This window comes from Brachyhypopomus gauderio, unplaced genomic scaffold (genome assembly GCF_052324685.1).
Source record: "Brachyhypopomus gauderio isolate BG-103 unplaced genomic scaffold, BGAUD_0.2 sc88, whole genome shotgun sequence".
Classification (NCBI taxonomy): Eukaryota; Metazoa; Chordata; class Actinopteri; order Gymnotiformes; family Hypopomidae; genus Brachyhypopomus; species Brachyhypopomus gauderio.
The window spans coordinates 679,115-692,541 of NW_027506909.1; positions in this window are offsets into that span (position 1 = coordinate 679,115).

The following is a 13,427-nucleotide window of genomic DNA, read 5'->3' on the forward strand; positions in this document are numbered from 1 at the left end:
ACTAAAAATGATTCATGGGTTACGGCGCACGTAGGCAAGTGTAAAATCGTTTCTAATAGGTGCTTCAACACTTCGCGATATCCCAGTGACACCGTGTGTCCACAATTGAACTCGCAGTCTAGACACCTATAAATGTGAACTGTGTAATTAAATGAGAAACCACACCGCTTACTAACCGTTTCCAAATAAAAGTTCATTATTGCCATTAATGTCGTTGTTACTTCTATCGAATATTATCACTTTTTATTATAGAAGTTTTTTTGTTGTGGGTTAGGAAGTGTATATAATGTATATAATGATTTTACAATCATTATATATATTATATATAATGATATATATATATATATATATATATATATATATATATATATATATATATATATATAAAATATATTATAATCATTTATAATCTATTTATGCTTTATAAATTTATAAAAATTTATGCTTAACCATTCCGTCACCCTTGTTGACAAGGAAAGCCACAGGAGTGCTAATATTAGCAAGATGCTGAGCCATATTGATATAATTGGAATTGGGTCCTAATACAACTATCTACATTGATCTCTTTTTGTTTCAATAAAAGCGGCTATTATCCGCACTTGGATCCTTGTCTGCCTGATCAGTACGTTACAGATATTTTGGTGTGCCAGTTTGGGCTGTATTCATTATTAATTACAGAAATATGTGGAAGAAGAAGCAAAAGAATAATAAGAAGTATGAGGAATAACAATAGAGGCTCTAAATATCACAAAAAATTGTAACAAATGGAAAACATTTTATTTACAGTGGATTAAGTGGAATGAGATACATGACATGAACTGTGTGTCTTTAACATGATCTTAGACTTTACAATTGATGTAATAGCTCTGAAAGAGTATTTTGATACAGAATAATGCACATTTTCCTTAAATGAAAAATTAATGTAAAAACCCTTTCTAAACCATACATGCAAAATATTGTTCAATATTAAATATTGCAGTATGGTACATAAGCAGGAAAGCAAATAAACATATGCAGAACAAAAAGAAAATCTGAGATTTTAATTTGGAAAGATGAGTCAAAATAGAAGCAGGTGTTCCTCAGAATCACATTCAGCAACCAGTGCATGCTGCAAATGCACAAATCTGACACAAGTGTGCATATCTGGAAAGATGTGCTGCAAGACACACACACACACACACACACACACACACACACACACACACACACACACACACACACACATAAGCACACACTGTACTTTCAGTAAGATGTCCTGTCATTATCAGTAAGTAGCTCAATGTAATAAAATATCACACAGACATGGACTTTCAACTTCACTGCTTCATGTGAAATGCAAACACTATCTTGATTAGGCAGAACTGCTGGATGCTTACCAAGTCTGGAGAAAGAGGCTTGTGCATTTCTGCCATGGCACAGGGGCTGAAATTCTTCAGGGAGCTCTGGGCTTTTGCATACTGCCACAGCACTGGGCACAGCCAGGCGACTGTTCGTATTTACTGAGGCAATATCAGCCATCACCACCCAAAGTTGTTTTACTGAGTCTAGTGAAAAAGAAAATTCTTCTTCCTGGAGGAAAACAAAAAGCATTTACGGTAAAAAAGGAAACATATTTGAAAGGTAAAAGCTTAGATTTTGTGTGTAATTGATTAGAATAGATATATAATATTTTTACATATATATAAATATTTTATATTTATATATGTATCATTAACCACAGTACACTGCATCTACTTTGTGAAGTCTATACAGCATATATACACATTCAAATTACCGGTAGTTTTTTTGTGTTATTGCACACACAACTGGAGGTAAACTAATTTTCCATGAGAGCTGTAGTTATAGTTATATCAGTTATAGTTATATCATATATATCATATGTAGTTATAGTCATGATGGCAAATACTTACATGAACGATTACAGCATCTGAAATGAGAGTGAATGCCAACAGCAGCAGGACGTTACTCAGTACTGTTGACATCTTTAGTCTTTAGTCACGCCTTTGTGAGCATTTGTGCCCTGTGCTTTTATACTGCTTTCCCTTACAGTTATCATCTCCACCCTTACGATGAATAATAAACTGCAGGCTGATTTATTTCCAATGTAGTGATGAAAATATTTTTTATTACCCTGGGCAAGGGTGTAGACGTCTCCCTACCAATATCCAGACATTATTGTCCCCACCAACAATTTGATTCCCTTAAAAAAAAAAAAACCCAAAAAACAGATCTGTTAATGTCTCATTGTTAAAAGCAAGTCCATGCCCTTGACCCTGGGTAACACATTGACAGAGGCATACAATGTGGCTTTGATTTCTATCAGTATTACTACTAAATAATAATAATAATAATAATATATTAATATATTACATAAGGTATTATCATGTCACTAAGTGTGGCCCTTGCTTTCCAAAGCTTATGGACCGAAGCAGGCACTTTGTGTTTTGGATATACAAACATTTGGTCAAATAAGGGTTTATGTTTTGTTCAGACACCACATTTGTGACACCTATAACCCCATTTGTTATGAAACAATCATATTAGTACGAGTGAGTACTGCCCCTTTTTACATGGAATTTATGACATGTTTTTTAAAAGATAACACTGACTATTGTGTCTCCAGGAAATAATTTATCTTCCTCTTAATGTGTTGATCCTATTACATATTTCTATATGCTGCTGATAATGGTGGGATGTTAATGATTAAAGGAAGTAACCCCAACTGCTCCCCGGGCACTGGGCTAGGGCTGCCCACCGCTCTGGGCATGTATGCACCACAGACCCCTAGTAGTCACTAGTGTGTGTGTGTGTGTGTGTGTGTGTGTGTGTGTGTGTGTGTGTGTGTGTGTGTGTGTGTGTGTGTGTTCTAACTGCACAGATGGGAAAAAAGCAGAGGACAAATTTCAATTGCGGTGAACAAATCACAATTGGCAAAATATGGCACATTACATTATTAATTAAGTAGCTTTTGAATGGCATTTGTTTGTATGTGTGTACCAGTGAGTAGGAGAGGGAGGGGGGAGCTATGTGCTTGGGGGGCAGATAGATAATATACCCCCCCCCCCCCACCCAAATGACCAAATATTATTACTGATACTAAGAGGTACTTCCATCATACATGTGTTTTGAACATGACCTCTTGATAACTTGATCACAAATATAATTATTTGTAATATTAATGAATAATTAATCATTAATTTTTCATGGCAATAAATGAATTGCATTTAGATCATTTGGCAGATGCCCTAGATCAGAGTGACTGAAGTGCTTTGTACTCTCTACAAAAAAGACATCCTCATGTGAGAATAGAAATGTCAGTGTTAAGTTACTATCAAGGTAAAGTTAAGTTCTTAGTGGCATTGGATAGATGTGTCTTCAGTCTTCAGTCTGTCTTGAAGACAGCAGGACAAAGAAAAGCAAAAAAAAAAACCTTCAATCAACAGCAATAGGAACTCAAAGCACATGCTCAACTACAAAATGATACATATGAGAGAATATAGGTTTATTGGTGCATTATTGTTTAGAGGCATTAATATTAATTCTTAATTAATTCATATCTTATTTACTAAAAAAAAGGATGAAACTATTCATTATTAATTAATCAAACGAGAGTGCTTTATCTTTCCTGAAGTATAATCCAAAAATCAGTGTTGCGAATAACGCCGTTAAAAATAACGGGCTAGTGAGGAGTAACAGATCCCGATAGGTCACAGTTCTCCGTGTTACACCTGTTTAACTTAACAAGTCAGTAAGCGATTGGCTAAGGCAGCGTTATGATAGCCAATCAGAGCCAGTGTTTTTACACGCGCGCCGAAACACGCGAGTGACACGACACAAACGGAGAAGAGGCCGAAATGGCGTCAGGTGCAAGGCGAAGAAAATTTAGCATTTTCAAGGCGATATAAACATTATTTAAGAAAATACTTGAAGTTCCTGAATGTATACCAGACTGGGTATTTGATTTATTTAATTAAGAATAGAGGTTTTATTGTTAAGTTTACTTCTGTTGTAAACAAACCAGTTGTCTCAGGTTGAGAGAATTTAATTTAATTTCATAGATGTAAATGCACTTTATGTAGTGTAACTGTTTACTTTTGCTTTTTTTTTCCCAAAGATTTGGGATTTTAAAGGATTTTATCCTGCACTGGTCTGTGGATGTGCAATAAATATCTAAAGTTAAACAATTTTCTGATCTACTCATTTCAACTGACTGTGGAAAAAAAAAACAAACAACAAAAAAAACTTAATTAATTGGCATATAACCTTTTTTTAACTGTAACGCAAATAGTTACTTTCCCTGGTAACGAATTGCTTTTATTATAGAGTAATTCAGTTACTAACTCAGTTACTCTTTTGAACAAGTAGTGAGTAACTATAACTAATTACTTTTTTAAAGTAACGTTCCCAACACTGCCAACAATCCACTCTTACTTGAAAATCCACAGTCACATGGTGAAATTTGATTTGTGTGGTATGTGCATCACTTCACGTGTTCAGGCTTCGGGCAACAAACCCAGGCACTCATCTCAACGTAGATGTGAAAGTGAACCACCTGTCTTGGGCCTGCAGCCACACAGAAGCAGCCACAGCCTTTAGCGTGCATGGCTCCTCATTCTGCAGCTCCGCTCTGAACGTCCTTTGCTCTGTGTAACTCTGTGTAACTCTGTAACTCTGTGTAACTCTGTAACTCTGTGTAACTGTAACTCTGTGTAACTCTGTAACTCTGTGTAACTCTGTAACTCTGTGTAACTCTGCTGTTTACTGTGTTTCAAAGGCACCAGCGCTTCCTCCTGCAGCCCAAACTGCCGCAGGATCCAAACCCATTCACCCCTCGCTTTCATCACATAGAATGTAACTACTGTAGGTGCAGCTGCCTGAGTAGGGAGTGGGATTGGTAGAGAAAGGACACGTCGGACTTCTGAAGGCACTCCGTAGTGGGGAGGAGGTAGCTGTGGACCTTGGCCAGTGAAACACTGCTCATTGGGATTGGTCCCAGCCATCAGGACAGCCAAGCCCAGTTTTAGGTGTTGCACAAGGGAGAGCAAGGCGTAGTAGCCATCCAGATCTCCATCTTTGTGGATGATCTCATATTCCACGGTATGCCAGATCGATGTGCAAAGTAGCTAGAATCACAGCAGCAGAGAGGCGTCAGCATGGTCTTGAGGGTGCCAATGTGCGGCACGCAGTAGGTGTAGGCACCCTACAGGATCACGAGCAGCTGGGCCATGTCCACCATTGTGGAGTACATCTGCCCCAAGGGCTGCTAGCAGCCGAGGTCATAGAGAGGCACGGGCTGCCCCGCTCCAGTAGACACCCACTGCCATCTGCCTCTTGGTGTCTGTGGTGATGTCAAAGCTGGTGTCCCACATGCCTAAAGTTGGTGGATATTTTTAGATACCCAGCTCTGGTCATCAATTCCTGTCACTTAATAGACATGATGTATGCCAGCAGAGAGAAGGCCAGATTACAATACTGGCATCTGAGAACAGAGAAGAGACTCTAGTGCCCTGGTGTTGTTGGGGATCTGCCCTCCTGGAGTTGAGTTTTAATCTAATACAACAATCCAGGGCTCAAAGGGCATTTGAACACTAATAATTAATTACTGTGTTTAGGTGTTGAATTCCCTCCAGCCATCCTTCTCATATGTTGTATTTTTCAGGCATTTAATTCATTGAATGAATTATTATTTTTATTCACACTTTCCCCGGTGTTCATTACTCACTATGACCAGAGGTTTATTATATAAATAGCTCCAGAACGTTTTTTTTTTTTTTGTGTTATACCTGCTCTATTCCACCTGATTTAACTAACCAGGTAATTGTCAAACCCTTCATGAAGCAATGTGGAAAAATAGCACCCATGTGCAGTGCAAGAGATTTTCTGGTTTGCTACGTCTATTTCACACAGTCCGTTGTTCTGGGTCTACTTCATGCCTCGTCGTCCTCCATGTCGGGACTGTTGAGCTACAGGAGACTGTTAACACCTGGGTTAATAAACCCGGCTCTCCTCACCACCTGTCCTCCTCCTGACTACACATCACAGGGTCACCATTCTGGAGTAGATCGGTCCCTCTGAGTCACCTGTGCAACCCCACAGCCAATAATACATTCATCTTAGAGAGCATATGCAATCAATATTTATTTATATTATCAATTATTATTTTAGAACTTAATAACAGAATTGTCAAATCAAAATATTTAATACATATGTCTAAAGCCCCAAAATACAATGTAATAAAATATGGAATGGAAAGTGCCATATTAGTGGCATGCTCTCTTAAAGATACTGCCAGGCTAATTCTACACTCAACCAGTCTGGCAGAATCATTTCTGGAAAGTGTTTTCAGATGTAATTACAACAACCAAAGTGACTCAACATAAAGCAACATGTTATTTTATTTCACACCTCACTGTTCACCTTCATAGCAACTTGGACCTGCAGTTTATACAACTCATAATAATAATACACTTTCATAACAGTTTTAATTGATTCAGTCGACGAATTCTGTGTGAAATACTCGGAAACATCCTGATTAAGTGAATCTGCAAGGTTTAGGCTTAAACTACCTACAAAACCTATTGATGGAGGAGACAGCGTGTCACGTCTGTTTCTTCTACCAAAGTTCTCGCTCCACAGTTGGGGCTCAGTGGAGCACACGATGATTCCAGCAGTATCAGTGATGAGCAGTGTGGATCCTGTCTAATGTGACCTATATCTCATGATTTCATTTCACACCACAAGGAATGACCACAGCCTCCCTGAGTGTGGTGTAACCAGCAGCACCGGCTCCAGGAAGCATGGACACTTATCCGCTTTCATCTTTCACCTCCTGCCATTTCTTTCCAGCCACTGCTATGGGCAATAAAACTGTGAGCCATGTAAGAAGGAAGGCTTTGGTCCGAGGGCCCCAGAATCTCTAATATACAATAGTGCATAAAGGGTTCACTCTGCATTATAGAGAGCATTTTACCCCACAGACTCAGCATCACGAAGAAGGGCAGTTTGTGCCACCCTCATATTATCATTTAAGTGAAGTCTCCATTCATAGCCCTTATCTACAGAACAAAAGCCCTGCAATGTAATCAGGGCACTCAGTCATAGTTATTCCATTTTCATGGAATATTCATGTTGTACTTATTGTTCCATAATGCAGTGTGGATGTGGGGGGGGGGGCATTTGTATGGGTACTCAACCATAATGGAGTCATTTATGTTGCTGCTGCATCAGTGCCCTTTGACCCCCCACCACCCCCACCTCCACACCCCTCCACCGCAAGATAGTCAGGCTTTACAGTGCAAAATAATCTGTCAAGCTTTGTGTAATCCCCAGACGTCCCTCACAAATGATCAATTAAACATAAGGAGATCAGAAAGCCAAATACACACATGTACTTCCAGACTGGGGAGAAAAAGTGGCCCGGGAGTTCCTGACAGACTGGCCCACTATATATATATCGTGTGTTAACGTTGTCTGCGTCTATTCGTCTGCGTCTGTGTACCTCCGTGGGTGTGGGTGCGTCTTGTCATTATCCGTCTCACCTGTGGCTCGTCTCGTCATCACGTGGGGTTGATGTGGTCTGTCTATTTAATGTGCGTTCGCGCAGTGTCTTGTGCTCGTCGTTGTCTAATGTTTGAGTCTGCACGTTGTGTGTGCATGTTTTCTGTGCGCTAAACAAGCGCTATATACGTAATAATAAACGTGACGTTGGATTTAAAGAAGGATTCTGTGTCTCGTCCGTCTGCCGCTTCCCGCGTCACAATATATATATATGTGTATATACAGTTGTGATCAAATTTATTCAACCCCCAATGCTGCGAAGGGTTTTATGGAATTCAGTGCACATTTGTAATTGTGTACATAATGAAATCTTACAAGGACTTGTTAAAGAACTAAATGCAACTAAGATAGCATCAATTTTTTTTGTCATAAAGTATTAAATGGCCTTTTTGTGATTTCTTCATTGACACAATTATTCAACCCCTTTACGACTACCACTCCTAAGAACAGAGGTTCATTCCAGTGTTTTCCATCAGGTATTGAAAACATCTGTGGATGTCAACGAGCAGCAATCAAGCATGATAAGCACCAATTAGGCAGATTTAAAAGGACTGTGATACTCAGCTCCTTCTAGACATCTACTGGTGTGTTTCCAAGCATGGTGAAGGCAAGAGAATGGTCCCAGAAGACAAGAGAAGAGGTTATTGCTCTTCACAAGAATGGCAATGGATATAAAAAGATTGCGAAGTTGTTAAATATTCCAAGAGACACTATCGGAAGTATCATTCGCAAGTTCAAGTTAAAGGGCACAGTGGAAACGTTACCTGGTCGTGGCAGAAAGAAGATCCTGACCGCGACTGCTGTGCGCTACCTGAAGCGTAATGTGGAGAAAAATCCCCGCGCGACTGCTAAGGAACTGAAAAAAGACCTGTCAGATGTGGGCACTGAAGTTTCAGCTCAGACAATAAGGCGCGCACTGCATAACGAAGACCTCCATGCCAGAACGCCCAGACGCACCCCCTTGCTGACTCCAAAGAACAAGAAAAGTCGACTGCAGTATGCCAAAAGTCATGTGGACAAGCCACAAAGGTTTTGGAACAGTGTACTGTGGTCAGATGAAACTAAATTAGAACTGTTTGGGACAATGGACCAGCGCTATGTTTGGAGAAGGAAGAACCAGGCTTATGAACAAAAGAACACCTTGCCTACTGTGAAGCATGGCGGGGGGTCAATTATGCTTTGGGGCTGTTTTGCTTCTAATGGTACAGGAAAGCTTCAACGTGTGCAGGGTACCATGAATTCCCTTCAGTACCAGAAGATCTTGGAGGAAAATGTGATGGAGTCAGTCACAAACCTGCGGCTTGGGAGACGTTGGACCTTCCAACAGGACAATGATCCGAAGCACACATCCAAGTCCACTAGAGCATGGTTGAACATGAAAGGCTGGAACATTCTAGAGTGGCCATCGCAATCACCAGACTTAAATCCAATTGAGAACCTCTGGTGGGACCTAAAGAAGGCAGTTGCAGTGCGCAAGCCTAAGAATGTGACTGAACTGGAGGCTTTTGCCCATGAAGAATGGGCTAAGATACCCATAGGTCGCTGCAAGACACTTGTGTCAAGCTATGCTTCACGCTTGAAAGCTGTCATAACTGGAAAAGGATGTTGTACTAAGTACTAAAAAATAATGTCACTAGGGGGTTGAATAAAACTGATAATGATGTGAGCACAGTAAAGACATTTGTGGTTATTCCATCATAAATATTATGTTATGTTTGTCTAATTTATAAGTGCCTCTTTGATATAATTGTAAATAAGATGACTGAAATGATCAAAATCAATGTCAAACTGGCCAAAACACTTTATTTCAGTGGGGGTTGAATAAATTTGATCACAACTGTATATATACTGTATATGAATCTATACATGGCACGTAGTGTATTTCAGCTTTTATTTTCATATGGACAATATTACTTCCAGCAATAATATGATTACAAAGCCACATAGTGGCATAACAAAAATAACTAACAAAACTAACAACTTGACCCAGACAAAATACGGGGAAAACAACTGGAAAGCTACTGAAACCTACATTGTTCACTCAGTGAGTAAAACCTCTGCAGCTTTTCAGTGCCACCTTTACGTTTGGTAGTTTGTTTAGACCAGGGGTGCCCACACCTTTTCAGCTTGCGAGCTACTTATAAGATGACCTAGTCAAAATGATCTACCTACAATAAAAATGCTAAACTAATATATTTCTTCTATATTATAATTATTATATTATTTTAGTTATTATTATTACTATTTAATAGTATTACTATTAATAATAGTATCGGTATTTAATAGTGTATTAAACCAAGGACCCAATCAAGGTCCAGGACCTCTTTTACACAACGTCTTCACTTTTTTGATAATCTCGCGAGAACTGACAGTCGGGCTACTGCAGGTTGCCATTCTCGCGAGACTAGCGACATGATTCAGTTTGGAGAGGCACTTGAATGCTTTTAAGATATATATTATATTACAATACGGGAAATTTACGGGAAAATATTAATACGGGAGGACGACGGGAAAGAGGGGTAAAATATGGTAGTTTCCCGGCCAAAACGGGAGACTTGACAGGTATGGATTTGGGATTTCCAGATGTATGTCCAGAAGTGATGGACGCAAGACTGGGAGAGTCTCTATAGGAAGAAACATGCCCTGTTTTTGATTTATTATGTTAATAATTTGAAATTAAATACAATCCCAGCTAATTTTATTTCAAGGACAAAATATTGTGAATTTATAAGAAGAGGAACCAGTTAATATTAGAAAAATTAAATGTTTAAATTATAACATGCATGGGGTTCTATTAGAGTGTAGATCAGTTCTTTAGTTTATATGTGATGTCCATTAGTATTAAAATGCCTTTCCACTGGAAATAACAAACCATAGGAACACAGTGAAATGAATGTTATGATTGATGAACTATGAACACCTAATTTTTATAATATAAAACTGGTTCCTTCAATGAACCTTTGAAGCTAATTGCTTGCACCAGTCCCTGTGTTGTGGCTACCCTGGTTCTGGCATCGCACAACACCCATGACTTGTAAACAACTTCTCGAAGATCTCAAATAAAGAAAAAAGAAGTTAGTCCAGTTTGAGTCATTGCCATCATATTTTGTGAATGTGTTTTGTTTATTAATATTTTTCTTACTCTGTTTAACAAGTTGCTGCACTAGTAAGCATTTTTTGTCCTTATCAGTATAATCAGATAATCAGAATAATTATTAGTCACATTAGTGGATGCCTTTGTGGTCTACAATTTCTCATCAAACAGCACAAGAGGGCAGCAGATTCTTATTTGGTTTCCTTAATGTCATAATACCTCCAGATATATATACCGGTATATCTATCTATCTGCTTTTGCTAGCTTTTTAATTTGCTTGCATTGATTTAAATCATGCGTATTTAGTTAATATTTTTTTTTCAATATTTACATAAAATTAATTATTCCTTCTGATCCCCATATCATCTGGAAATGATTAGATTTTAAAATAAATAATAATGTAATTAATTTCCAAAAAGTGTTTTCAGTAGTTAAACAGATCACCAGCATTGATGCCGCGGACCACCGGTTGAAAATCCCTGGACTACAAGAAAGCCTATGATTCAATCCTAGAATAGTTGAGGTTATAACATCCACAGGACTCGACGAGCCTGCATCAACATCTCAGTGATGCTCTGGAAGACGACCCTAGAGGCCAACTTCAGACCAATAGCACAAGTGACCAAGTGTGGGATTTACCAAGGAGATGCCCTGTTCTTACTGCTTTTTTGCATAGGCCTGAATGCCCTCATTGAAATCATCTCCAAGAGTTGCTACAGATACTGGCTATGCAGCAACCACCAGCCACCTGCTCTACATGCCAGAAGTGAATGAGGTATCAAGTCTCTAATCCACCTCAACAGGATATACAGCCATGAGACTGGAGTTCACACTGGATAAGTGTGGTCGGATGGTTGCAAAGATAACTGAGATAACTGGTCAGAACCGAGAGCATCATACTACCAGAAGGTAACCGTCATGGCTGGCCTCTCACAAGCTTCCCTGTTTTCGTAGTAACCTGTGTTTTGTTTTACTTCCTGGTTTTTAGTTGCATGTGCTTATTGTTATCATTGTCTGGGCTACGCCCCCCCCCCCCTTCTTATTGATTTCAATTGTATCTAGTTTATTTCCTTGTTAGCCAGTGTATTTAAACCCATTGCTTCTTCTACATCACTGGTCAGTTGTACCTTAGCCTCTGTTTTTGTGCAAGTCTCGATTTGTATATATTCCATACCATGTTGTGTTGCTTCTTTGCCTGTTATTGTCCCAAACCTTTTGTGTTTTTGCTTTCTGTTTATTGTCTGTTTGTTAGCTATATGACCATTCTAACAACCACAATTTTGGATTTGCGCTTAATAAATCTCACTCCTCTCAGCATATGTCACTCACTCCAAGTCACAGTAATGTAACAGATGTTGAGAACAGCTACAAGTAACTTGGAATCCCACAGGACTGATGGGAATCATGAAGAGGTCACAAGGAAAGTAGTCAAATCCCTTCAGAGAGTGAGGCAGGTCCTGAGACATCAGATGAATGGGAACAAGATCCAGGTTATCAACACCTACACTCCACCAGACATCAGATACCCTGCTGGTATAATGAGCTGGCCAAAGGAGGAGATAGGAGTCACCGACATCAAGACAAGGAAACTCCTCACAGTGCACGGAGGGTTTCATCCCAAATGCAGCACTCTGTGATCGTACACTAAGTGGAGGAGGGGAGTCGAGGGTTAGTGAGCATCAAAGCCACTATCTGGGATGAAACCTCAAAGGTCCAGGAGTGTGCCAGGAAGATGGCCCCAAGTGATGAAGTGCTCAGTGATACTTCAGACAGCAGAAACCCAAGGTAGATGTGAATGAGGAGAAACTGGAACCATCATGAGAGGTTAAACCCCTGCATGGTATGCACTGACAAATAGTATAACTGGCTGATATGGAGAAAACCAATGGCTGGAAAAGACGGAATTAAAAGAAAGCACAGATGGAAATACAGGAACAAGCTCTGAACACAAGATCTAGGATATACAGAGGCTGGGGTAAACCACTTCAGAGGAATAATGGTGTGGTAGACCCCAGCTCTCTGTGCAAAGATGCCCCAGAGAAGACCCAGCACAACACAAGGATGCAAGCAGGCAAAGCATACGTGCAACACAATAAGAAATTGGCTGGCGTAATATACAGAAACATCTGTGCTGAGTATGGGATGGAAGTTCCATGGTGGGACAAACCCACAAAGGTAGTGAATAATGGACGAGCTAAGATCCTATGGGACTTCCAGATACAGCTTGACAAAATGGTAATGGCTAACTGTTTGTCCATCACTCTTATGAACAACCGGTCAACAGCATAAGAGGGCTGTAGTGATAGCAACATCTGGAACAAGGAACATGAAACGGTTGGCAAATACCAAGGACTTAGATAAGAGGTAGAAAATATGTGGATGATGAAGGCAGCAATGGATCCCATAGTAATCGGAGCACTTGGGGCTATGACCTCTAAACTGGGAGAATGTCTCCATCAGATCCCAGGAACAGCAAAGATCTATGATCTCTGTCCAGAAGAGTGTATAGACACTATATATACTGTATATATACTTTATATAAATATATTAAAATATTTATATGTATACATAAATATATAGTCAAAACTTTAAGTGTTTCTGAAGTTCCTTACGTAATATTCAATTTTATGTATGTATATATATATACTAATCTATAATAGCATATTTAACCCCTTTCCTTATTTTTCAATAGTTAAGAATAAATTATTTATTTTATTTATTTCTAATTTGTGTTTAAGATAGAAACCTGTTTCATAGTTCAATTACTGACCCACAA